Source organism: Camelus ferus, chromosome 20 (genome assembly GCF_009834535.1).
Source record: "Camelus ferus isolate YT-003-E chromosome 20, BCGSAC_Cfer_1.0, whole genome shotgun sequence".
NCBI classification, from domain to species: Eukaryota; Metazoa; Chordata; class Mammalia; order Artiodactyla; family Camelidae; genus Camelus; species Camelus ferus.
The window spans coordinates 13,336,456-13,361,860 of NC_045715.1; the positions used below are offsets into that span (position 1 = coordinate 13,336,456).

General features: G+C 40.7%; 1 long non-coding RNA gene across 13 annotated transcripts in view; it reads right to left on the minus strand.

Moving 5' to 3' along the window:
- The window catches only part of LOC116658215, a 309,670-nt gene that overhangs the window by 179,796 nt on the left and 104,469 nt on the right, over positions 1 to 25,405 (minus strand). Inside the window, exon 5 of one of the 13 annotated variants that reach the window (XR_004313449.1) lies at positions 19,164 to 19,316. The exons of 11 other annotated variants lie outside the window; for them this stretch is intronic. This is a non-coding gene — a long non-coding RNA (uncharacterized LOC116658215). The remainder of the gene's footprint in view (positions 1 to 19,163; positions 19,317 to 25,405) is intronic. One more of the 13 variants, XR_004313448.1, reaches the window with a different exon arrangement.

The window sequence follows — 25,405 nt, forward strand, 5'->3', positions numbered from 1 at the left end:
ACAGCGTGAAGTGGAAAGAAAAAAGAACCAGGATGCCAAATGAAATAAAGAGCGTAATTCCAAAGGAGGAAAAAAACTAAGAGAAAATATATAAATAGAACATTTTCTCACTCTTTGTGGGAGAACTGCAAGTAATCTGCACATTCATCTTTATACTTCTTTCTGTTTTTAAAATTTATCTCTTCAAAAATTACTCAAAAATCTGCTGAGTGCAAGGCATGGACAAACACACTTGGCATGTGATATAGGCTCCAAGAAACAGGCCGGGAGTCCCATGACACACACTAGCCCCCAACGCAGAGCACCTCACATATTTACAGAGGAGTTGTGAAGGGCAGGATCACCCGATCAACTAGGAAGAAGCTGAAATTGACCACTGATGTTTACAGCCTGCTCAGTGGTTCTCAAAGTGTGGTCCCTGGACCAGAAGCATCACCATCACCTAAGGACTTAGAAACACAGATTCTCAGGCCCCACCCTATACTTACTGAATCAGATGTTCTGGGGGTGCAGGCCAGCAGCCTGTGTTTTAACAAGTCTCATGGAGATTCTGAGGCATACTGAAGTTAGAGAACCACAGAGGGGTCTTGCAGATGCAAGAAATCTCCTGCCCTCAGATGCCAATCACCAGAAATGATGCTTCACCGAACTGGCTTGGGCTGCATGAACCGAAGCGAGAGGACCAGAATGGAAGTCTGGTCCTTGACATTGACTGTGGCCGCTCTGGCCACAAATGCCACAGCTTCCAATGTGTAGAAACCACAAGCAGAAAGTTGCTTATTGTGTCTGCAGAGCTTCGATTCTGAAAAGGAACCTGGAAATGGTCTCATCTCCACATTTTTAAAGACGAGAAAAAGACACTCAGCAAGGTGGAGTGATTGGACGGAGCCTCCCCGTCAGCCAGGATCTGACTGAAGTCAGCTGTCAGCCCAGCAGTTTTACAACACACACTATTGTCTACTAAGCAAAAAGTCATGATGGGAATCTTTCAAATTTATTCTGGAAAGAAGAGTCAATATTCTTTTATCATCCCAAACAAACAAATAGGAACATTTATTCCATTTAATAATATCTCCAATGTATCTTCCAGGCCTGCCATCAAACATCTGTCTATTTTGGATAGCCTTGGGAAATCATCTACCAGAAACAGAGCTAAACAGATTTTGTGAGTTGGAAGGAAACTGGGAGGTCAAAAATTCATAGTTTAGGAGGGTAAAACACATAGAGGTTATTAGATGATATGAGTATTGGAAAATTGTGAGGCCTCTGGGAGCTTGTTACTCCTGGCGTGGTCAGTGGTGCGGGCATCACCTGTACAGGCACCACCTGCATCACCTGGGAGCTTGTTAGAAACGTAACCTCTTAGGCCCTACCCAAATCTACTGCGTCAGAATCTGCATTTTAACATCTCCGTATGATTCTTACGCACATTGAAGTTTGAGAAATACTGCTCTAGGAGTTTCCCATTTGTCTTAAATGATAGGAAATTATTGTTTCTTTGAGGGAAAATACAGTGCTTTCAATAGGACTGGCAAAGTTCTTACAAGGGCATGAATATCCAAGAAGAAAAAGTATCAGGGAGTCTGACGTACATGTATCACATGCAGATGTGGGAGATACTTACAGAAGGAGAGCAGAACTTACTCCGTGGGATATATAACAGGGTTATCTGGTCTGCAAGTAACAGAGTAACAAACCAATCTGTGCACACAATAACAACATGTGTTGACTCAGAGAAGTAGAAGTCCAGGGTAGGACAGGATCCAGGTATTATGCAATCAACAACCACTCAACCGTGTCTTCAAGAATTGAATTTCTTTTAGTCTTTTTACTTCCCAGACCTCAGGATCAGGGTCATTCTAAGCCGGGAGTCCCATTTTTCAAGATGACTGTAAACAGGGCTATATGAATTTTTGTTTATACTTAGCGGGAGAGAGGAAGAAAGGTGTCTCTCCCAAATACAGTTTATAATAAGGATGAACACATATGGGCACACCTCAAAGACATTGCAGGTTCAGTTTCAGGCCACCACGGTAAAGCAAATATCGCAATAAAGCGAGTAAAGCAAGTCACAGAAGTTTTTTGGTTCCCAGTGCATATAAAAGTTATGTTTACACTATGCTGTAGTCTATTAAGTGTGCAATAGCATTATGTCTAAAAGAACAATGTACATACGTTAATTGAAAAATACTTTACTGCTGAAAAACACTAACCATCACTGAGCCTTCAGCAAGTTACGACAGTAACATCAAAGATCACTGATCACAGATACCATGACAAATATGATAATAATGAAGAAGTTTGAAATAGTGTGAGAATTACCAAAATGTGACACAGGGACACAAAATGAGAAAATGCTGCTGAAAAATCGGTGCAGACAGACTTGCTCAACATGGGGTTGCTACAAACCTTCAATTTGTAAAAAACACAGTATTTGTGAAGAGTACTAAAACAAAGTGCAATAAAACGAGGTATGCCTGTAATTTACTTCCGAAACTACATGATCTTAAGAATGAAAGGGGGCACTGTTATAGTTCTACCAAGAAAATAAGGCGTACAGCTAAACTGTCTTAGACAAACCAAGACACACAGTCACTGTCACCCTACATAGCAGATGTGTATGTAAGTCCTTCTATTCAGTCAAATTAGGTCACACGCCTAGCTTTTAGACACGTAAATAGCTACAAAAAGACTATCATAACATCATTGACTCAGAGTAAATTTCAGTCCCATTCTACAACTGGAAACAGAATGGATGGATAACTTTTAAATGGGAGAGGATTCCTATTAGGAAAGAAAAAAAAAAAAAAGAAGGAGAATAGGTGTTGGGGATGCAACTGACAGCGTTGACGAGAGGAGGCACCGGTAGAAGCCATCAGGACCACAAGTTCAGATGCAACACGCTATTCAGCAAACACGGCATCGCAAGCCAGGTGCCCTCAGGCCCGTGATGATGTTCGGTGCTCATCATTAACACCCTGGTTGACTCTGACGCTTCATTAAGTATAACTGCTTGTTGTTGAAACAGTCTTTCTTTTTGGAAAAGACTGTAATAGTAGGTGGTGGACGTATTTCCTTTGTTCCTTGCAAATGTAAAAGCTAGCCATCCAAGATCAGCTGTTCACATTTGTTTGTAATTTCACTGACTCTGGACATTTTCTGTCTGGGCACAACCTTCTAGGGCTTGATGATAACCTGATCCTATCTCAAATAAGGTGTTTATTATTAACATTATTATTATGAAGCTTTTTTAAAATGATAACAAGCACTATTGATAGCAACATTAAAGAGATTTTGAAAGTCAAAAATCATGTCAATTTCCTGCCAAGAACATAATGAATAATTTCACCTTGGGGCTATTCCCTCCCAGTCTCTGCTCACAGGCATACCTATTTTAACACAGATGTAATCGTGGCATAACTGTAATTTCGAGCCCTGTTTTACCACTTTAGCGCCATATTGTAAACATTCCAATTAGCATGGCATTCCCACAAGAAGCACTCCGGTGAAAGATGTGCTAGAAATGAACCCCCTGAAAGAACTGGCAGCTACTTGGAAATCTTCTGTTCAAACCCAAATATTCCAAATCACTATGGGGTTAGAGAAATCGTTTCCTTTGCTTTAAATCAGCAATCATAGATTAAAGCCCCTAAAAAACATGGCGCTGATTACCAAAGAAGATGTGAGTAGCAAGAAGCAAATGGCTAAAGACAAAATTCCCCTCATATTTTGCTCTTATTAGGGATTTTGTGATTATACTCATTCTGCTACTTGGTGATGTTTTATGGATCTGTAGAAATATCTGACATTGCTGGCGAATTCAGGTATGTGTCCATAGCTACCATTTTTCAATGGAAAGCAATTGCTAAAGGACTACATCCAGTCATTCTAATTGATGGCCAAGCGGGAAAGAGAAGCAGTAATAAAGGAACTGACGTTTCTCTTTCCTTCTGTGCTCACAGGAGGACAGAGCACATCTCCACCAGGATCACATGGAGGAAAGAGCCTCGTGTACTGGCTGAGGATTGTGCTACCAAGTTCCTGAGTCTCATGGTATTTTTTTGAGACAACAGTGTTCATCAGGTTCTTTTTTTTAAAGCTGTGTTCTCTGACTACTCCACTTCTCCAAGATGCTTCCTTCATAAAAGCGTTTTAACAAACGGCCTCTCTGGTTCAGTGGGGGCAGTCTGTTGAAGCAGAAGAACGCTCTGAGACCACCGTGGCACCATTTCATAAACTGCCCCCCCTGCTTCTGCTACGGAAGCTTGAACACGCCTACTTAAAGGTGTCATAAAGCACCGAGTGTGCGGTTCCATCCAGGAACCGTACCACTGTTTCAAAACTAACTAGTCTGGATTAAGTGTTGTGTGACAAGAGCGGAGGGAACATTTTCTGGGAAGCAGCTACTCCCTGACTCTGATGATAATGTCTAGAGTCCACCTTTCCGAGAAAGCTGGGGATATGCACAAAAAGATGTGGCACAAAATTCCACTTCTAGGAATGTATTCTCAAGGACTATCTGAGGAGGGATGTAAGGTCTTCTAAATAACATTTCTGGTACTGTAATCTGCATGTCTTATGAAAATACTGACACCATTCTAATACATGCAAGACACTGAGCTTCCCACAATCACAGAACTTCAGTGGGATGAAGCCTGTGCCTTTTCCATCCTAAACTGGTGCTCTTCCTGTGTAAAGGAGGAATCTGATGGATGACAGAACCCCTCCATGGACCAGGATGTATCAAGCACTGGCTTTGGGGAAAATGAGAGAAAACTGGAGTTTGAAATTACCAAAGCAACAACTTTTTCTCCTCTCAATTTCCAAATATTCACTCTGACCTACCAGCCAAAAAAAAGTCTGCAGCCAGAAGTTTCATTTAATAAGATATATATATATATATAATATATATATATATATATATCTCGTTCAATTACAGAATGTTCAATCAAATGCTCCGTCTTTAACCCTAGTGCAACTTAGAATTACAAAACTATTTTTTTTTTCATGTTTCCTGGTAAACATAGAAAAGCACTCCTCTTTCACTTCCCCTTCTATTTCAAAAATGACTGATCCTGTGCAAACATTGGTGAACTACAGCCCTTGGGCCAGTTCGTGTCCATGATCTGCTTTTAAAAAACTGATTTAAAAAAAAAAAAACCCACATATAACATAAAATTTATCATCTTAACCGTTTTAAAGTGTCCAGATCAACAGTGTTAACTATATTTACATTGCTATGCAATTGAACAGAATCTTCTCACTTTGCAAAAATAAAACTCTACAATCCACTGAACACCAACTCCCCATGATCCACTCCCCTAGTCCCTGACAATTACCATTCTGCTTTCTATTTCTATGAATTTGACTACTTTAGATATCTCATATGAATGTAATCATACAGTATTTATCTTTTTGTAACCGGCTTATTTCACACAGCATAATGTTGCTAAGATTAATACATGTCATTCCTCCCTTTTCTGGCCAGCAAGGCTTCTGCTAAGAAATCTGATGATAGTCTTACAGGAGTTTCCTTGTACATGATCTTTTCTCTTGCTGCTTTTAAGATTCTCTCCTTGTGACTTTCGACAGTTCGATTATAACATGTCTTGATGTGAGTCTCTTTGGGTTTTTCGTAATTGGATTCATTGAGCTCTTAAATCTGTATCTTCATTCCTTTCCTCAAATTTGGGAAGTTCTGGGCCATTGTTTCTTCAGATAGGCTACCTGTCCCCCCTTCTCTCTCTCCTCCTTCTGGAATTCCCATTATGCATATATTAACCCCCTTGACTGTATACCATAAATCCCTTAAGCTCCCTTCACTTTTCTTCGCTCTGGTTTCTTTTCGCTCCTCAGATTTGATCATTTCAAATGGGCGTGAAATTTTTTGTAAGTAAAATTTTGTTGGAACAGAGCTATACCCACTCATTTATGTACTGTAAACCTTTGTACCTTTTGCATGACATTGGTAAAGCTGAGTAGCTACAACTGTTCATTGGCCCACAAATGTTAAGTATGGTTCACAAATATATTTTACTATCTGGCCCTTCTCAGAGAAAACTCACCAATCCCTGCCTATATGGGCATATCTTGTGTACAACACAGATTATTTTCATAGAGAGTAAGCACGCTCAGAGTGCTGCTTCTGTCCTCAGAGTAAAGCCCTATAGGAGGAAATGTATAAAGCACAGGAGAAAAGGAGGAGGAGAATCCTGCAGGCCTGTGCTGAACTCCGATTATCCCGAAGGGTCCAGAGAGTCGCTGACTCAAGAGGTGTGGCTCTCCTGGTCAAAAAGCCTGTTTTACTCTGCACTGACCCTGATGGAAAACCATCAGGCAATTATAGATGAGTCAAGCCATGCCATTTAAATCAGACATGGAACTGCAGTCAAGAAAATTTTTTATTACTTCCTAGTTTCACGGGGGGAAAACAAAGCCCTTGAAAGAAATCGAGGTAGTTAAAAGATTGCCTTTTGAAAAATTCTCATGAAACCTGAAGAGACTTCACTGACTTCAACGTGGTTTACAGGTCACACTGTTTACTTTTCTATATTGGATACTTCTCTTTTATTACACTCACTTTTCCCATTTTCTGTCCTTTGTCTCTGTTTCTCAATGTGCTATCTTCCACCACTGCCTCTCCTCCATGAAAGTCAATTTCTACATTTCAGTTTTCCCACATGTTGCATTATTTTATTTTCCCCACTCACCTCCCCATCTCCAGACACAATTATAAAAAAAAAAAAATCACTGAACAAAATGGGACACCCAGGTTCTATTCTGGGCTTTGCTACTGTCTAGCTTGGTATCTTAGGGATGTCTTTTTATTTTACGGGTGCTGTAATAATCTGTGACTGAGTAGACTGACCTAGGATCACTAAGATACATCAAAAATATGTGGGTAAGATAAAAGTTAAGCTTATTTGTTTCTCAGCAAGGAAATTAACAAGGAACAGGTGTTTTAGAAGCTATGAGCACAACAGTTCACAGCAATACACCAGATGTATACGGGCAGATTATCTGCAGAGCTGCCAAGAAGCACAAAGACATCTCCACCAAGGACTACATACCATGCACTAACCTCTTCTGGCCACATTGTCAGACATGCTCTTAGGGCCAGGAAAACTGGATCTGATTTAACATAACCCATCATCCTTATTTTCTAAGCAAGTGTATTCTGTAGACTATGGAGGCAAATAACTTTATGTTATTATGTTTTATATAAAATATAATTTTAACATATGCCATAGCAATTATGTGCTGTTTTGTTATCAGCTTGTCCCATATCTGGCAGCTGAGTGTCATCCCATCCACTGCCACACTAGACCTAGCACCCTGAAGTCCAGCAGAGCACAACTCTAGGCTCACCAATTCATTGAAGAGAAGGTCAGATAAATTCTGCTATATCCCATTAAAAATATTTGTCAGACTTAATCGCATCAAAAGTAATAGAATGCCTGGGTAATACTGAAATTCTGTAGTGAAACAATACCATGCTCACTGAGTTCCAAGGATTCCCTCGTTTCATTTATTCACTACTGGGAGAATAGGAAAATTTTATGTTGTGTCTCCAGAGGTAACTGGAGAAGTGGAAGGTAATACAGGACTGGACTAGGGTGCTGGCAATGGACACAAAGGACAAGAGAGAAGTGAGAGAAGCCAGGAATTAACACGTGATAAGGACCCCGTTGTCACTGAAATCTCAAGGACAAGGAAGGTAAGTACTTCAATGACAATGCAGTATTTCCAGCTTGAATGACTGAATGCTTTATACACTGGTAAACAGGCAAGTGAAGAGGAGATAAAGCACAGAAACAATCAGTAGAGCCTATTATTTTAAAAGTAGATAAATAGTCAAATCTATGCTGTTGTGTATTTGTAATCAAAGTGGGAGTGGTTAGAGATGAATGGACAGATTTTATAATTTCCCTAATTCATTAAAAATTTCCCTCCCTGACTCCTACTGTAAAACTTTCCTGACATTCCCAGTCTGCAGCTCATATTTTAACCTATAAGACTTGGGCCTGGCTACCAGAATAAAAAAAAAAAAAAAAAAAAAAAAACCCTCAAGAAATGAAATGGTAAAGAAATGCGCTCAATGAGTTAAACTAACCAAGCCAAGTACCATGTCATGAAAGTCAAAAATACAAAAAAACTTCAAGGAGAGAATAAAACAGCTCAAAATGCTAAAGGTTACATGTAGAACTGAGAAAAGGTGACTGCATTTGTAATTAGGAGATTACCGCATTGTCAATCAATAAATACAGAAGGAGAAGAGGAAATCTGCTGTTATTATAACACAAGAACTGACTGCATCTGCTTTTTCCTTTCAGGGTGAGAGTATAATTCATTTGGGAGAAGGTTCTTCCTTTATAGGAAAAGAGGAAGAAAGAGCCCTAGTACCAAGGCTGGAATCCTAAGGAGAGAGAAAGCTAACATCCTATTTTCAGAAATGACTGAATGATTGTTTAATTTTTGAGACTTTAATACCTGGTATTAAATTTAAGTTGATGTCTACGTGGTACGACTGTATTTGTAACTGCCCACCATTATTTCAAAACTTTGGGAAAAGTCTGCCATACACAAGACCATGACTGCAGTTACTCAGCGGGGAGTGAAGAAATCAGGATGGTGTCCATCATGGAGGAGAGCGGACCAGCAAGGGAAAGGGAGTTCCCTAGGAAAGAACAGCAAGTGATGTGTGAGGAGCTGTGAGATCAGTCAAGAAGTTTCTACCCTCTAGAATGCACAGGAAGAGCAAGGGTATTTTCATCTTGATGTGGAGTGGAGTCTCAAATCACTGTATTTAGATATTAAAATGAAGGGTGATCTTCAAAGTCTAGAGAATCAGCTGACTCCTGGACAACAGCAGTTTCACAGTTTGTGTTTCTGTGTTGGTAATCAAGACTGGCAACAGATGCTTGCTCCGACAAAAAGCAAAACAGGTTATGGCTTATTTGGTGTCATTTGACGGATACCACAGAATTTGTCTCCACTTAAAATTATCTCCCTGCACTTTCTGAATGATACAAATTACAGATCAATTATCCCCACATAAGCATAAAAATTAGTTCTAACAAATTCCCCGTCCTCCTAGAAGCTGAAGACTGAGACTCTCTGAAAATTCTGATGAGAGGAAAGAGGAGAAAGAAAAGAGAAGCCTGGAGATGCCAGCCTCGTCGAAGGCAGGGAGAAGTTTTGGGGTCCATCAAGCGGCACTGATGCCGTGGGTGCTGAAAATGGTGGTGCAGAGTCAGAAGAGGCGGCAGCAATAACGCCAAGATAACTCCACTTATTTAGAACTTTCGCTTAGAGTCAGATTTGTCTCAAATTGTTTATTTCCTTCTTTTCTTTTAACCATTTTTGCCACTCCACACTCTATTCTTCCAAGGTCATCCTTAATTATTTGTTTCAGCTGTTCTCCCCACCCCCTCCCACCTTTTTTTCTTTCTCTAGATGTGGAAACAAGCAGGAAAATGGTTAGATGTAATAAGCCACAGGAAAAGGAGGTGGGGTTAACGTGAGCCCTCAGCTAGCTGGCATAGTGATGGCTCAGTCCTAGAATCTGACTACATTTTTCCCACATTCTGAAGCTCGTCTCTGTTTAGTTCTAGACAATCCATCCATATGTGGTCAGCTCTTCAGTAATTACATTCAGAGGATGGGCTTTGAGACTCATCCAAGAAGGAAAGGGTTATAATGTCATTGTAGTTTAATTTCTCACCTCAGCTGTTTATTTGCTCTGAATAAAGTCAGTAGGATTAGAGAGGAAATCACTTACTCTCCCCCAAAGAAACTTCTTCAGCTACAGGACTACGCCTGAGCCCTTATCTTGAGTTTTGACAATTAACTTCTCTGTGATTTCCTCTGTTGGTCTGAATCCTCTCCACGGAGAAAAATAGGTTAAAAAAATTAAAGCAATGGCAAAGCTACTGCGTAGAACAGGCGTGAGCAAATTATAACCTGTGGTCTAAATCTGCCTTCTTGCCTCTTTTTATAAAGTTTTATTGGAACACCAGTATGCTTATTTGTTTACATACTGTCTGCGGCCACTCTCACTACAACAGCAGAAGTGGGCAGTGGTAACAGAGATGATATGGCCTTTGAAGCCAAAAATACTCATTCTCTAGCCCTTTACAGAAAAAGCTGGCCAGTTCCTGACTGTAGCATTGTATCTTCCAGTATAGCCTTCCTTAAATTTGTATAGTTATTTTCCATCAATCATGCTCAACTGGTTTCCTGCTAAAAGAATGTATCAATACCATGAGGACTAGCTGAAGCACGGATTAAATAAAAAAAACAAATTTTTGAAAGCTCCTCAAGTTGCATGGAGCGCCGTCAGCCTCGCAATTCTCTTATTCCCTGTGACCATTCTGAACAGAGCACAGAGCTTCCAGCAATCCACAGATCTTTAGTGGAGTACTTTCCAAACATCACACAAGCTCTTAGCCAGCCTGAAGCAACACATCATTACCAGGAGGAAGGTTTTAGACTCATGAAACAGTGTAGCAGAGTGAAAGGTATTAGTCACATCCGCGCCACAAAAGGTATTTATAACACCACGTCTATTGGCCCCCACATTTCAAACCTTTTAAACCACTTCAGCTTAGAGTTCATTTCAAATGCACTTTTGACGAAGGACCAACATCCAAAAGAATTTTTTTAAAACACAAAAATTAGAGAACAATTCAGACTCTCTAAATTAGCATAAATATAGCATCTTGATATCTCTAATTATACTTGGTAGTGCCAGACTTTCTCATTCATTCAATATTTCCTAGGAGCAATTCCCTTGACCACAATCTGAAATCTTCCCACAAAGAAAAAATGAGTAATATTCTTAAAAATAATATTATTCCTTTATAGAAAATATCAATATTGTGAGCTCCCTATTTTATAAAACTGAAACGAGGCTGCAGTATTTTGAGTATGAAATAAAGAAAATTTGGAAAATACTTTCATACTCCAAGTGACCAAATTCTCTAAGGTTTTTAGTCCCATTCATCTGAAGTTTTAGTGCCAAGACTTCACTCAAAACAGGCATGGCTGTGTCTGACTCCTTGACTTCTCCTGTCTGTTTTTCACTTGTTTCTAAAGGCTATTTCAGACCAACATTAACGGGTGAGACAGCCCAGAGTCTATAATTTTTGTACACATTATATGTTGTAGCAAACACATTGGCAGGCTTAACCATCCAGAACTGCTTAAAATTCTAAGAAACTGATTTAAAATAATTTACAAACACTAAGTTTAGAGAACATTCAACTTTTAATTTGATGTGTCTCACGTATCTAAATTTAGCAAACTATAAAACAGCAGTTCCCGCTGGTTCCAAAGATGATCTAGTCCAGAGCTGGCTATCTTTCCAAGGTGACATGCCAAATCCTAATGTTCTCGCTCCTCGCCTTAGGAGAGTTTGTTATTAAAGTTTGAGAAGGATTTTTGTGTTTAAGAACCTCTTTTCGATTGGCACAAAGCACTAATTTTGCATGTGGCAGAAACAGGTTCGTGTTGATTTGCAAAGTTCTTCTATGTATAGTATCTCATTCATACTGAAGAAGATATTGTTATTTATCTCTTTTTCACAGACATGGAATGTGAGTTCAAAGAGGCTAAGGTACAAGTCCATGCAGCTGGAAGGATCCAAAATTAGAGTTCAGATCCATGTCCTCGAACTCCAATTAGATCTTGCAAATAGAAAAAAAAAGGTGATTCGAATTTGAACAGATATCAGAAGTCAAAGCAGGCCAAACAGGCAAGCTGCGTTTATCTGGACTAAATTTTGGGTATAACTACGACAAAGGCAGGTTACACTGTAGATTCAAAACTAGGAAGAAATATACATCATAACAATATAAATACTAGGAAATACAGTAAAAGAGAAGACACAATAGATGGTGAGGAATCAGAGAACCGTCAGAAGTTGGGAGGAAAAACAAAGTTCATGACCAAAAGTCCTAGACAAGAGTCAACAACCAGAAAGTTACAGGAACTGAGAAAGCAAGGGAAAGCAGCAGAAAATCTTAGCTCCCTAAGCTTCCATTGACTATTTTATTCCAGGGACATCGCTAGGTGCTGAGAACGCATTAACAAAACGCTATCCTAGCTCTTCACAATTTCATAATATTGTAGCAGGAGAGATAGAAATATAAGCAAGTAATTACCACACGATATTATAAATCAAAGAGGGAAAGCCATATACAAAGTTCTGTGGAAGCACGGGGAAGAAATTACATAATGGTGCAGCAGCAAGAGATGATCTTAGTAACTGCCTTAGTAAAGCAGAAGCTTTCCTCTCATTCTGCAGAGAAGGCGGTGGCTGGACCAAGGCTTGTGGAGCAAAATTTGCGAACTCTCGGCTGCTTGTGGATGGAAGTCAACAGGAATAGAGATGCACCATCATTTCACCAGCTGAGATAGAGTAAGTGAGGATAGCACAGAGGTTTAAAGACCCCAAGGACAGAAAGTCAGGTTCCCAGGAACATTCCCCCTGGAGATGGCCTGACAGATGATACAGGAAAGGCCCAAAGACAAGCTCCTCCGCCTTCACAATTTTGCTTCGGATCAATTCTGGTGCTAATGAATTGGGATGACCTTACAATGTACTGACCAAACCCCGGATGGAGAGTGAAATGAAGACATACTGATCATTATCCAGGGCAACTGGGATACATGGTCATCTTACATCTGATCTGACTCTACCTGTGGGAGTGTGGCCAAGCTATCTTTCTGAGCTTTCATTTAAGTGGGAGTAATAATATCTAACTTCAGAGTTGTAAGAGAAAGGGAAGGAGGGAGGGAGAAAGAAAAGAGAGAGAGAAAGAGAAAAGAAAAGGAAGGGAGGGAGGGAGGAAAGAAAGAGAGAGAAAGGGAGGAAGAAGGAAGGAAGGAAGGAAAGAGAAAAAGAAAGAAAAGGAAAGGAAGAAAGAAAGAGGGGAGGAAGGAAGGAAGGGAACTATGTGAAATGCCTGGTTTATTGTAGGCAACTCAACAAATATTATTGATAACTAACTGAAATTAAGCTAGGATCTGTCCCAATTCCAACTCTGGCCTTACATCAATACCCATAAAGTAGAGACAACAAAGTAATCATGACTTTCAGAAGCTTGAGAAATGAGTTGAGGAATATGCCAATGTGAGAATATTCTTCACACATGTCTGCCGGCCAGGGGGCAGGGGGAGAGGGGTTAAACTCCCGTAGGCTTTCTGCAGCAGCGACATAACCCTGTAGGGCTCTGCGCTGAAAATCGAGGTCATCTCAAGAGAGTTATCTCAGAGGCAAAGCCAGTCCAAGCAGACGCATCACAAAATAGTCTTATGTTCAAGTGAAACACCAAGCAATTCTGTCAGTTCTTAGGTCTGAACATCACGCATGATCCCTTTATCCGTGTAATCTTTTCTGTTGTCCGTGCTTAGTGTTTAGAACGGCTGTCTGGACAGAGAAGAGCAACTGTTTCAAAGGAATAGATCTAATGTTTGTTTCTCTCCTGTTTTATCAGAGCTGCCAAATAAAAGTTGCAAAATTATAGAGATAAGCAGGCAGACAGCTCAGCAAAGACAGGGAAGACGATTATCTTCACTGTGGTAGGTGATGATCAGGTACCTGGGAGGGGTTCTAGGGACAAGAGGAAAATGCACTTCTATCTCCTTTTCAATGTGTAGGATTTGCATAGCTCAGTTTATAATAACCGCTCTCGGGCAGAAGGTCGGGGGAATACAATTGGTGATTGTCTCAATCTGTGGTGGTGCTCCTAAAAACCCACACTTTCATCCCAAATTTACTATAAACTGACATGCAGGCTTCTCTAAGAGTGTGTGTGTGTGTGTGTTGCTGGCTTCTCTAAGAGTGTGTGTGTGTGTGTTGCTGGCTGCTCTAAGTGTGTGTGTGTGTGTGTTGCTGGCTTCTCTAAGAGTGTGTATGTGTGTGTGTGTGTGTGTTGCTGGCTTCTCTAAGTGTAAGTGTGTGTGTGTGTGTGTGTGTGTGTGTGTTGCTGTTACAGGTTCTGCTATTGCACGTCTGTTGACCTTGAATCCCTTGACCTCACGGTGTCTCTATTTGCTTCTGCCTAATGGCAACAGTATTTTTCCTACTCTCTAGAATCTGTAGTATAAAGAAAACACACTTAAAAGAAAAAAACTACATAAATAAAAATGGTAATAAACCAGAAACCGGTTTCAAGACTGGTTTCTCTCATTTAATAGCTGCATGGTCTTGGACAAATCCCTGTATTTCTCCAGGCCTTGTATTTCTCATCTGTGAAATGAAGAGACTGGACCACGTGGGTGCTAAAATCCCTTCCAATTCTAATGTCCTAGGATTCGTTCCATCCTTCCAAAGCCCAGCCCCTCACACAATCAGAAAGAGGCACAGAGGTATGCATTGCTTACACCCTGCAGAGATTTTTAAAAAGAAAAGTAAAAGAACACAGCTCTTTATCCCTAAGATGACTAGCAGGCCTTTGGGAAACCAGTACTGGGAAGATTTCCTTTTTCAGGGAACAAAAATTTTTCCCTTTTTTGTGGTTCAGAAAGATGTCATGTCCCTCTCTTGGGTGAGCACTTAATTTCCAGAATTAGAATGGATCTCAATGAAATGAAACATTTATCACAAGTGATAAAACTCCAATGCATTTGTCAGAGCTTTAATAACTACATGACTCTATTTAAAGCAGCCCTATTACCCTGGCAGTGATTTGGTGACATTCTGAACAACCACAGAAAGTTTCCAAAGCAACAAGCAAACATTTTCACTTTATACCCCGAGGCAAATTTAATGCAAAAAATCCTAATAATAAAAAGGAGAGGAAGCAAAGGTAACCACATGTCACTAGGTAAATTTAAAAAAAAACTTGGAAAAAAAAATGTAAAAAATTTAGGCCACACACATTTTGAAGAAATACAAAAGTAATTTCCATTTTGATATAATAACTATAATTTCAAGGTTTGTAAAGCTATACTCTTTTTTCAGTTTCAATTACCCAGTTGTTGGGAGAAGCCTCCAGAATCTTTGGCTTGATCTCCTGCTTCTGAGAACCACCCCAGAGTCTGCTGAACCAGAAATACCTCGGTGCTGGGGCTTAAGACCTGGGGTTCTTGTCTGGGTATCAGACAACCGACTCGAGGGAAAATCACACTTAGTTTCTGATCCGCAAAATAACATGTCTGAACACCCCAAATCCTGTATCTTTAAGTCATTCCAAATGGGTGGGTTGTCTGCCCTTTGCTGAAACAATTATAACCTGAGCAGCGCCGGCAACAAGAGCAAGGGGCATCCACAAAACTAGGTCCCACAAAGCCCAGCGTCCGGAGTGGGCTGGCGCGGATAGAAAGGGCGTTCCTAAACCTAACTCTAATCCTTCAGTTTGGTTGAAGTCCATTTCTGCCCTCAAAGAAGACATAATTGCTAGCCCTCCTTATCTTACGCCAGGGTTTTCCATACATACAAAGACAGTTATTAGTTATGTCTTAGCGTCCCTTCACTTGCTTCTCCTGTCAAGTAGAAAGATTAAAAAAAAAAAAAAAAGTCACACTTCGCTGCACTAGGGATGGAAGGCGGGGAAATTACAGTTTCTAGAAAGACTTTCTATATTCCCAACAGAACATTTTTAGAAATTCCAAACTGAGTCTGGATAAGAAAACAAATGAATATCCTAATAAAATAGAAACATGTAACCAAATTGGTAAGAGCATATTAAGATGTAAAATTCTGGTTTCAGTTCATCTGTGCCCCCAGGTTCTGTTCTAGGGAGGTCATGTGAGATACCTCGTGCGGGGCAGCCACCCTGCCGCCTCTGGGACCATCTGTCTGTAGCTCCCTCTTCCTTTCCTGCTATTGCTATTTGTCAACAGCTGAAAGGCAGGCAAGCACTTTTCCCCCAGAAGAAACGAATAAAAGAGAAAAAAAAAAAAAAAAAAAAGAAGAAGCTCACAGCTATCATGACGTTGCTCTCACAACCAAAAGTTCAAATGTTGCTGTGGCCCCACAATGCTGAGTAGAGAACATCAGTTCCAGGAAAAGAAGAGCGAACTGGTGAAATAATCAGGTCGGAAACAACTCGAACCCCAGTCCACACACAAATCCATGGCTTCCCATAGTCCATCTGAGGCAGAGATGACATAGGACAAAAATTTCAAAAAACAAAGAACTGTCCTAAACCTTGCTGCCAAGAAGAGATCCACCCTCTTTTAGTTAAAATCAATCAATCAAGCAAACAAAGCTCACTGTCTCTACAAAGCAGCAAAGTGAAGAATTCTAAAGGTTCTATCAAGCGGGAAGCTGAAACTTTCCTAAGTGCCAAGTTGTTGATATTTTTGGATGCTGGAAACACGTGATTACCTGGAAACATAACAATAATGCCACACACAGACCCTAGGGCTGCTGGAGGAGAAGACTGTGCAGAGCCTACAGCGGTGGTGTTTTAAGACACTTTAATAGAATCTACATCATTATGTCATCATAAGCCTGCAGGACGCTCGTGAGCAAGAGAATAAAGCCTTTGTGTAACAACAAAAGGATCGTACTGTTTCATTCACACAACACCCACATTTGAGTAGCCAGACCCTCCAACACCGAAGCTTTTATTAAGGTACTTGCCCACAAATTAAAAAGGGACTCGGCAATTCCATCACGAGGAAAGAATGTGATTTCAGCATCACAAGAGTAAATAAAATAGTAAACCTCGTGTTATGAATTGTGCATCTTTCATCCCTATGAATCCCAAAGCGGTTAACAATTTATAAACTAGCACATGGGAATCGCTTGATTCATCACTGAAAGACATCCTTCCCTGGGATGCTGTGATTTTTTTTTTTTTTTTTTGATAGCACACACCAAACTGTATTGAAAGATGAGAAGCAAGGAAATGCTATACCAATGGCGACTGGAGTCAAGGAGATAGGAACCTGACTGAAACTCATTTGGAACAGAAGTTATTCTCTCCCACCGAACTCAAGGAGATGTTCATTTTGAGACTTCCCAGACGTATAGATATAACTCTCCAAAGTCCTTGCTAATGTTCCCAGTTCTTCTCACCTGAATTATTACAATATGCTTTTTTGAAGCAAATACTTGGCACGTCATTCACTGATGGACAAACCCTGCCACTCTCCTTTGCCCAGCAGGAAGCCCAAACTTAGAATAGCATCAAGGCTCCTCCAGCATCCAGCTATCCCACCTTACTCTGAGAGAAACACATCGAAATAATTTGACTGATGTGACGAACACTGGCTGTGAGTGTTAGTACTAGGGAGGAAGTAGATAATATTTGTCCACAAAACACCATTATTTCAATGAGCATATTCAACCCTGGGGAAACCGGATGCTCAGCCAAGTTCATATTGGCATACGGAGACAAAGCTGGAATTGGCCCCAGAGGACTTATTCTCAATTGGTGGGAGATTTAAGAGCCATGTTAAAAATAAGGTGACATCTTTTATCATTCAAACTGGGACACATATGAGAGTGAAAAAGACACATGCTACTAATATTTTTGCCAAGACAACAAGAGTAACCTGGAACTGTCCAAGGCAGCTAGACAATGGCTCTCCAAGTTAAGGAAACCGTATTAGTATTTCCAGAAGGTTGACATGGCAAATATTGACAATGTCAGTCCTGGAAGAGCCTTTACACATGTAAGCATTCAATCAATACACAGACTGATCCTGAGGATGTGATCTAGGGTCAGCTAAACAGCGCAGTGTTGGAGACCAGCAAGGAGGGAAGACTTGTCTGCAGCCCTGATTTCTGAATACACTGCAGAGCTCAGAACAGGGTAGGTGTTCAATAAACATTTGTTGAGTAAGTGTTGAAAGAATGCCTATAAATCTTTCTCTTCTCACCATGACTCAAATGTATAAAGGAGAATGATAGCCCTCGGGTAGGAAGGTTGGCCTTCACCATCTCCCCGTGTGCCTGCCTGGTTCCAGGTGGTGACAAAGCAGCTTGGCTGCCTCTGCTTCCACCTCAAGCTCTCGGTTTTCCTACAGCCTTGTTACAGAGCTCATCTTTTCTTCACACTAAACAGATTCAGGGGCAGATGGGTGTCCAAGGTGAAAAACGAAGACTCTGTGCTTGGGAAAGACACAGCTGTAAAGACAGCCACGGGTCAGAGATGCCAGGTGATTCCCAATAGTCACCCTTCTCTGAACCTAACTAAGCCACGAATGCAGACTCTGAAATTAAAAGGGATTTTGCTCTTAGACATCGGGCTGGTCTTTGTAAATGACCCCCAGGCCAGGACCACCACCTATTCTGCATTACAAAGTCATGCGGCACCCATCCATTCACTTAGAGCTTTTCTTGCTTAAGTGGAATGAAACTCAGATCTCTAGGAGGACACAAATGCTCAGTAGCTCTTATTACCCACTAAAAGACAAAGCAACATTAGCTGAGGACACAGCAGGTCCTTATGTATCTGGCATTATTTGGGAACAAGGCGTTTCAGATTTAGGAATTTGCCAAATACATGATTGAGGAAATGGCAGGCTTACATGCAGACCCAATGCAAGGGACCATGGGACTCAAGATCTGGATTAAATTTGTGCAAAAAGAAAGCAGGGGTCATAGAATGTAAAGAAAACTAAATCTTCAAGAATTCCTAAAGAGACTGAGGGAAATGCTGAGCTTTCCACAACACGCAGAAATCTGAGCAAACACACTGTGATCTCAAATGACGGAGTGACTTCCAGCTTACACTGGAGTTGCAGAAAGTTGCAAATTTGGGACTAGAATCCGGGTGTTCTCAACCAGTCAGTGGCTATTTCCAAAAATCATTTTACTCTGCACAAATGTGAAAATGCGCTCTGTAAAATTGTCCAAGATTGAGAGGAACTGTAGAACGGAAACGTATAAAGGGCATATAGACGCGTCCGCTGTCTCTAAGGGCGCGCCTTCGGTAACACACAGCGTGGCTTTCCTCTCCTTCCTCCCGCACGGCCACGGCTAATCAGAACCCTTTCACAGCACAGGCGGCTGAGCAAGAACGACCATTCAGGGCCAAACCCGGCTTGTTTCCACTTGCCACATGGGTGAGAAGCAGCCGCACTGCCAGCTGCCCCGAGAGTGACTCCATCCGCCCTGCCCCCCACAACCGCCCCAGGCCGTGCCCGCACCTCTCCAAGCCCAACTGCAGGCCTTCAGAAAGGACCCTGAGGCCCCGCGTTACCTGGCAACGGCGCACCTGTGAGTTAGGTCAGCCAGGCGGTGCTAACCTGTGTGTTTGGGCTTGCTGGCTCCCAATGTATTCTTGTGCTCCATTATTATAGCTCACTCCCCCAGCTCAGAGAGAACAGAGCTGATTGTTTTCCTTCTCGGTTTCCTAGAGACAAGAGATCCTCTGATTAGCTCTCCGTTGATTGTCCAAGAAGCCTAAGGTATACACCATAGCATTAACCTTGAAAGTGTAGCCTTTAAGAAAGTGCCCAGTTTTATTCTGGGAACTGTATCTCTGCCAGTACAACAGATCCTTAGCTTGGAAAATTAAAGAAGAGAACTCTGAATAATAAATGATAAGCAAAAATTTTAAGTAGGAAAAAATTATTTAACATTAATGCTTTTTTTTTTTTTTTTTTTTTTTGGCTTTCATCTCTGTTTCTCTCCAGCCCCTTCCCACCAGAAGGGGTTCATGGTATCAACATCCCCATGGAGAGCTAATGAGATGGCTCTGGGGCTGGCCTTTCTGACGGTTTCAGTGAGCTATACTGGGGTCTGACCAGCGGTAACCTCCAAAGTACCCAGAGTTCCTGCTCCTGGCATGGAAACCTGACACTGGCCTCACTTCCTGTCTGCTGACCTCCCTCCTCTAGGACATCACTTTCTGGAAGCAGAGGAACATCTGTAAAGACAGAAAACTAGCCTGTTACAGTGCCTCCTCCTTCAGTTGCCCCACGGGGAGTAAATCTGGGCAGGGAAGGACCTAGCCAGATACAGATGTCAGTATGCTGCTGGGGCAACCTCAACAAATATTTTGTAAACGTTTCTTCAATCCCTCTTAGTGCATTAAGAAAATGCACTGTGAGATATTGTGCTGTACACCAGAAATTGACATGCTGTAATTGACTCTACAATAAAAAAAAAAAGGAAAGAAAGAAAATGCACTATGCTTATTTTTCTACGCACCATACCTCCAGCTCTGTACTTCAAGGCATGGATTAGGCATTAGCAAAAATCTGACTTCCCTTGCCATTCTAGCTTTCTTTTCTTTTTCCTGACATTTTCTGCCAATTATTTCTCTTCTATCGGATTCTCTTTACACGTGACTTCTCATCTTATCCCTCTGTTCAACTCTGGCGTCCCTCCCCTCCATCCTTACCCCATTTCTACAGCCGTTGACTACTTGGCCTGAAAAGAGCCAGGATAGGTGTTTAAGCTTCCATGAAAGGTGTTTTCTAAATCATACTGTTTGATCAAAAAGCTGGAATGTAAAGGAAGCCAAAATGTGAAGTAAGCCAGGAGGCCAGTGGCTTCCAAAGACTTTTCAGGATTAGGCCACTCTCACTGTGAAGATGCAAATACTGGCTGCTTTTGCTCTAAACAGTTTCACTGCTTCATTCTGGGGGAGCATTTCTGAATCACCCTGCTCCCTTAAATCTTTTGTTGTTAAACTTCACCTACAAGAGCATTTGTTTTCCAGCTACTTTGCAGATAGCGCCTCCAGGTTAAATCCTCACAGGCTTTCAGATGCTAGAACATCAAGGTGAGCTACTCCTCAGAGCTCCTTCAGAAGTATCTGAGCACAGTGATGTCAAGGTGGCACTGGGATTCCCTCCTCAGCTTCTTTCCTGCCTTCCCACAAAGACTCATTTTCTTCTAGTCAAGGAAACTGCTATGTTGCTCTTGTTGATTTTTTCAAATGTGTTACTTTAAGAAAAAGTGTAGGAATGGAATACCAAACAAGCTGTTTTTTAAGAAAACAAAATCACTCCCTTTAGGGTTCTTTTATAATTTACTTTGTGTCCCAATACTGGGATTTTTAGAAACCTCTTTCTTGCAATCTCACTTGGAAAAAAAAAAAAAACTCCAGCTCTCTTTTCTTTTTTCCCTTGGTGATAGGATTGATTGTGTTTTGCATTTTCTTGCTTTAATAAGAAACGTTTACATGTTTTATGTGCTGTATATATATATAAAAGAAGTCATTAGCAGTGCCCAGAGTTAATAGCCTAAGAATGTATAGTATAATATACTGCAGTGTCACTGATAGAGTGAAAAAGATTTAACGTAGGACTCGGGGAGAAAGTATAAACAGTATGAAACTATTACTACTCCAACTAGTTCTGAAAGAGCTCGATGTGAAACCGACCAGAAAATGATCATCCCACAGCTATAAATACAAAGCACTAAAAAAGACAAAAGCTCTCTGGCATTGTGAAAAATCCATAAATAAAAAGCACCCTCAAACGCATTTGCCAGCAGAAGTATTTAGTGTGGTAATAAAGACGAGTATTTGTTTTCTTTATATTAAGTGATTTTTTATGAAATCTGTACAATTAAACACTGCATAAGAACATAAGAATTGGTGTTCCTGTCTGGCCCCTCACTGAGTATAGAATCAGGAAGACGCAGATTCTGCGGCGGCTACATGCCTTCACCCTGTCCGGTCAAGGTTACTTGTCAAGTCTTGTTAAATGCAAAGTATTCTGTAGTGACAAATTGCCATTCTTTGCATGTAAACACACACATACACACACACACACACAGATACATATATATACACACACATCAACACACAGTACAGAAGAGGGTTCTCTCGTATGGCTTTATACTTTGCACATAAATGTTTAAGCCTAAGCAGAGTAGCATTTTGAGGTAGACACCTGTGCTCCAAAAGATAATTCTATCAGGCCAATCTTCACATCAAATATATTCAAAGTTAAGAAATGTATCGTCATCTCATTTTACTTTACTGCTCTTCATTCGGTTATATAAGAGTGACTTCCTTAAAGCAGTGGTCAACTAAAAGGAAATCACGACAGCCCCAAGCACTAAGTGCTAAGCACTTAGAAGCAAAAAGTAGAGAATCAAAAAATAAACGGAACGAACTATACATCATCTCATCTTGATTTATCAAGTCAAAGACTTCCAGGTCTCAGCCAGACATTAGGGACCATGGTTTTAATAATGAACCTAATAAGGAAATAATAATAAAAACAGTTTTACCTTTTATGTTTTGAACTTTCATGAGTCCAAGTGTCTAAAGTATATGGACCACTTGCTTCACTTGGTGGGAGACAGAGGTAACCAGAGTATCCTGAGGGGCAGGAATGTTGGTCATGAAGACACAGCGACAGAGGCTGGCATAACCTTTGCCTCCATCCCAACATCCTTAGCAGAAGAATTGTTAAAACAATGGGTAAGCATGGGGAAGGGACAGGAGGCATGGGAAAGACAACCTGTGTGCGGATTTGGTAGGCCAGATATATGATCTCAAATTTACCATTTTTTTTAAACACTTCCACTTTCATTTCAACCATTTACTTTACCTCCCTACCCCTTGAGAACATCTGAGTTTGGAATTATTGGTCAGAATTTTCTATTTCCAGTCTTTACACCCTTTGCTCCTGAATGCCCTTTGCATTTGTTTCCTGCAACAGCCGTAACAAATTAACACCAACAGCCTGGTTCAAACAACAGAAACTGATTCTCTTCAAGTTCAAAAGTCAGAAATCAGCAGGACCATATTCCTTCTGGGGGTTCTAGGGCAGAATCCGTTCCTCACCTTTTTGAACTTCTGAGGGTTGCATGTGGACATATCTTTGGAACCACCATTCAGCCCACTACATACTTCAACCTATGTTCTATGCACATTGACTCCAAATCTCAAACATACACCCCTCCACTTAACCAACAGTCACTAATAGCACTGATGGACGACCTCCTATGCGTTAGGTCTCAAGGTCAAGTTTCAGTTTTCATGAGCTTAGCTACAATGCCAGGCATTTGTAACAGCTGTGGACTTCACTCTCCTTGCTGAACTTCTAGGAGCCCAGATGGGACTCATGCTGAAGCATGACGGAGCAAAAACAAGTAACAGGTTCCCTTGCTCACTCATTGAGATGGGGGACAAGCTGGTTCCTTAAATGGGGGTGAAGGTAGGGGCAGATGGGTGGGTCACACCTAAGGGGTGGCTTAGGTGGTCTGCCCACCCCCATGGTGGTGCTGTGTGCAGGGATCATGCACAGTCCCCTGCTTTTGCTCTCAGCACCTCAAAAATGGCAGTTAGTTTGTGGCCTTTTCATATCTTACTGTGCATAAATGCCCCAGCTGTGCAGTTATTTTTAGCCCGTTGTAGTTTCTTTGTATTCTGTTGCTCTAGAAGACGTTTGTCCAGATGCAAATGCAAGCACTCCAGTAAGGGGTCCCACATCCCAGGTCCCAGGCTCTCTCATGTTGAGTATGCCCAATCTGTAACTCCATCCTGACTTCCGGCCTGACTTCCACATTAGCATTGCCCAGTGGAACTTTCCACTATCATGGATATATTTGATACCTACCCTACCCTGCACAGTAGCTACTGGCCAAATGTGGCTATTGAATGCCTGAAATGTGATGGGCTACTAAGGAACTAAATTCCAAATTCCTTTAAATAAATTTAAATTTAAATAGCCAAATGTGGTACCTGCTACCTTAATTGATGGTACAAATCTAAAATCCTCTCTTCTCTAAGTGATAATCCTAGTCAATGTCTTGTTCATTCACACATGTCTTTCTACTGAGTGACTATCTTTCAAGACTCAATTGTCACCTCCTCTGTGAACAACAACTCTAGGTTAAATTATTTTATTCCACTTTTGTCTTTCCATAACTCATTTTCTATTATATTAATGCATATAATATTATAATCATATAACAAATATGTAACATACACTATATATTATACATAATATTATGTTACGTATATATAATTTTATAGTCTTTTATGCTTCTGTCATGAAATCCTTGAAAATAAAGACTATATCTTAATTCATTCTGTATTCTTTTTAAGCCAATGCAGGACCTAGTACCCACTCACTTAATCAATCAATGAAAAAAAATGAGTGACTGTATGTTGCTTGGAGTTCACCCTGCATTATGAGAGAGAAAGCTTAATGAGGTGCAGGCTCTAAAAAAAAAGCTTCTGCCTCCTTTTAAAATCCCTTCATGAGAATGGCCAAGTCCAGTAATTCAGGAAGGTTTTGCATCCATAAACTGGATGATAGAGACCCTCGTCTTTTGCTTGTCTGTTTAGTTTGGTTTTGGTTTGGGGTTTTAATGAATTGCATTTTTCATCTTAAAAACTGGAAATTAACATGGTTACACTGGTCATGGGTACATGACCACTTGGCTGTCACCCTTCATGCTTCAAGTACAAATCATTCTAAGAATCACGCTTCTCTGAAATCTGAAATATGGTGATTTGGAGAATTCCAAAGAGTGATGAGTAATTTTTCAAAACTGGTGATAAGAGAAAAAAAAAAAGAGCTGATATTTTTGCTAAAGGGGGAAAGGAGAGAAAAAGCAAAAAAAAAAAAAAAAAAGTGATTTTGGCTATAGGATGAATGTGGGTGCACACATCCGTTAATAGAGTAAGAGACAGCATTAGTAAAGAGTCAGGCAAGCATGCAGATTGCAGGCAAGGAGACTCAGAGGCTTTTCCTGGTCCTGAGCATTCAACCCAGCCTTCACTGCCTGTGGCTGCTCTTTTTATGAGAACTGGCGCACATTTAACTGCTATAGCTGTTGGCTTCAAGGCTTAGTTTTACCCACAGAGGAGGCATTCATTCACATTCTAGCTATCATTTCCATTAAACCATGGAAGTACTAATGGTACCTAATCTAACTGGATAAGGCACAACCAAATAAATATATCTCCTAAATACCCTAATTATAAGGTATCTAGAAACATAGTGGTGGTACTTATTGGAAATAAGTACATTAACTGGAAACTTAAGATTTTCCTTCCTAAGTATATGGAAAAAAACAAATAATCTTTGTGCAGAAGGCAGGGAGTAGCAATTCCATTAAGATATTTCATGAAAAAAAAAAAGGCACTAGTCCCATTTTGTCTATTTCAAGCTCCATTTTGCTCATATTGTAACTTAGAGAATCATTCAGAGAAACAGAGCGGGAGGAAGGATACGAGCTACATTCCACTGGAACCTTAGATACATTTTTCTTTCCTGTTTTATCTGAGCAAGCAGGCGGCATCTTCTTAATGAGGGTCTTCAAAGTTCTCTGCCTTTTAGAAGTGTTTCTGGTGTGCCCGGGGAAGACAGTCTCTGATTTTAGCTTTTAAATACGCTCATGATATAGAGTAATTTTTTTTTCTTAGTGCTATTCATTGTTTTACCTGCCTTAGTGGGAATTATGGATTTGATTAATGGGCTGAAAGACTTGGTCCTTTTTAGGTTCCTTATCTCTGTTCCTTCCTGA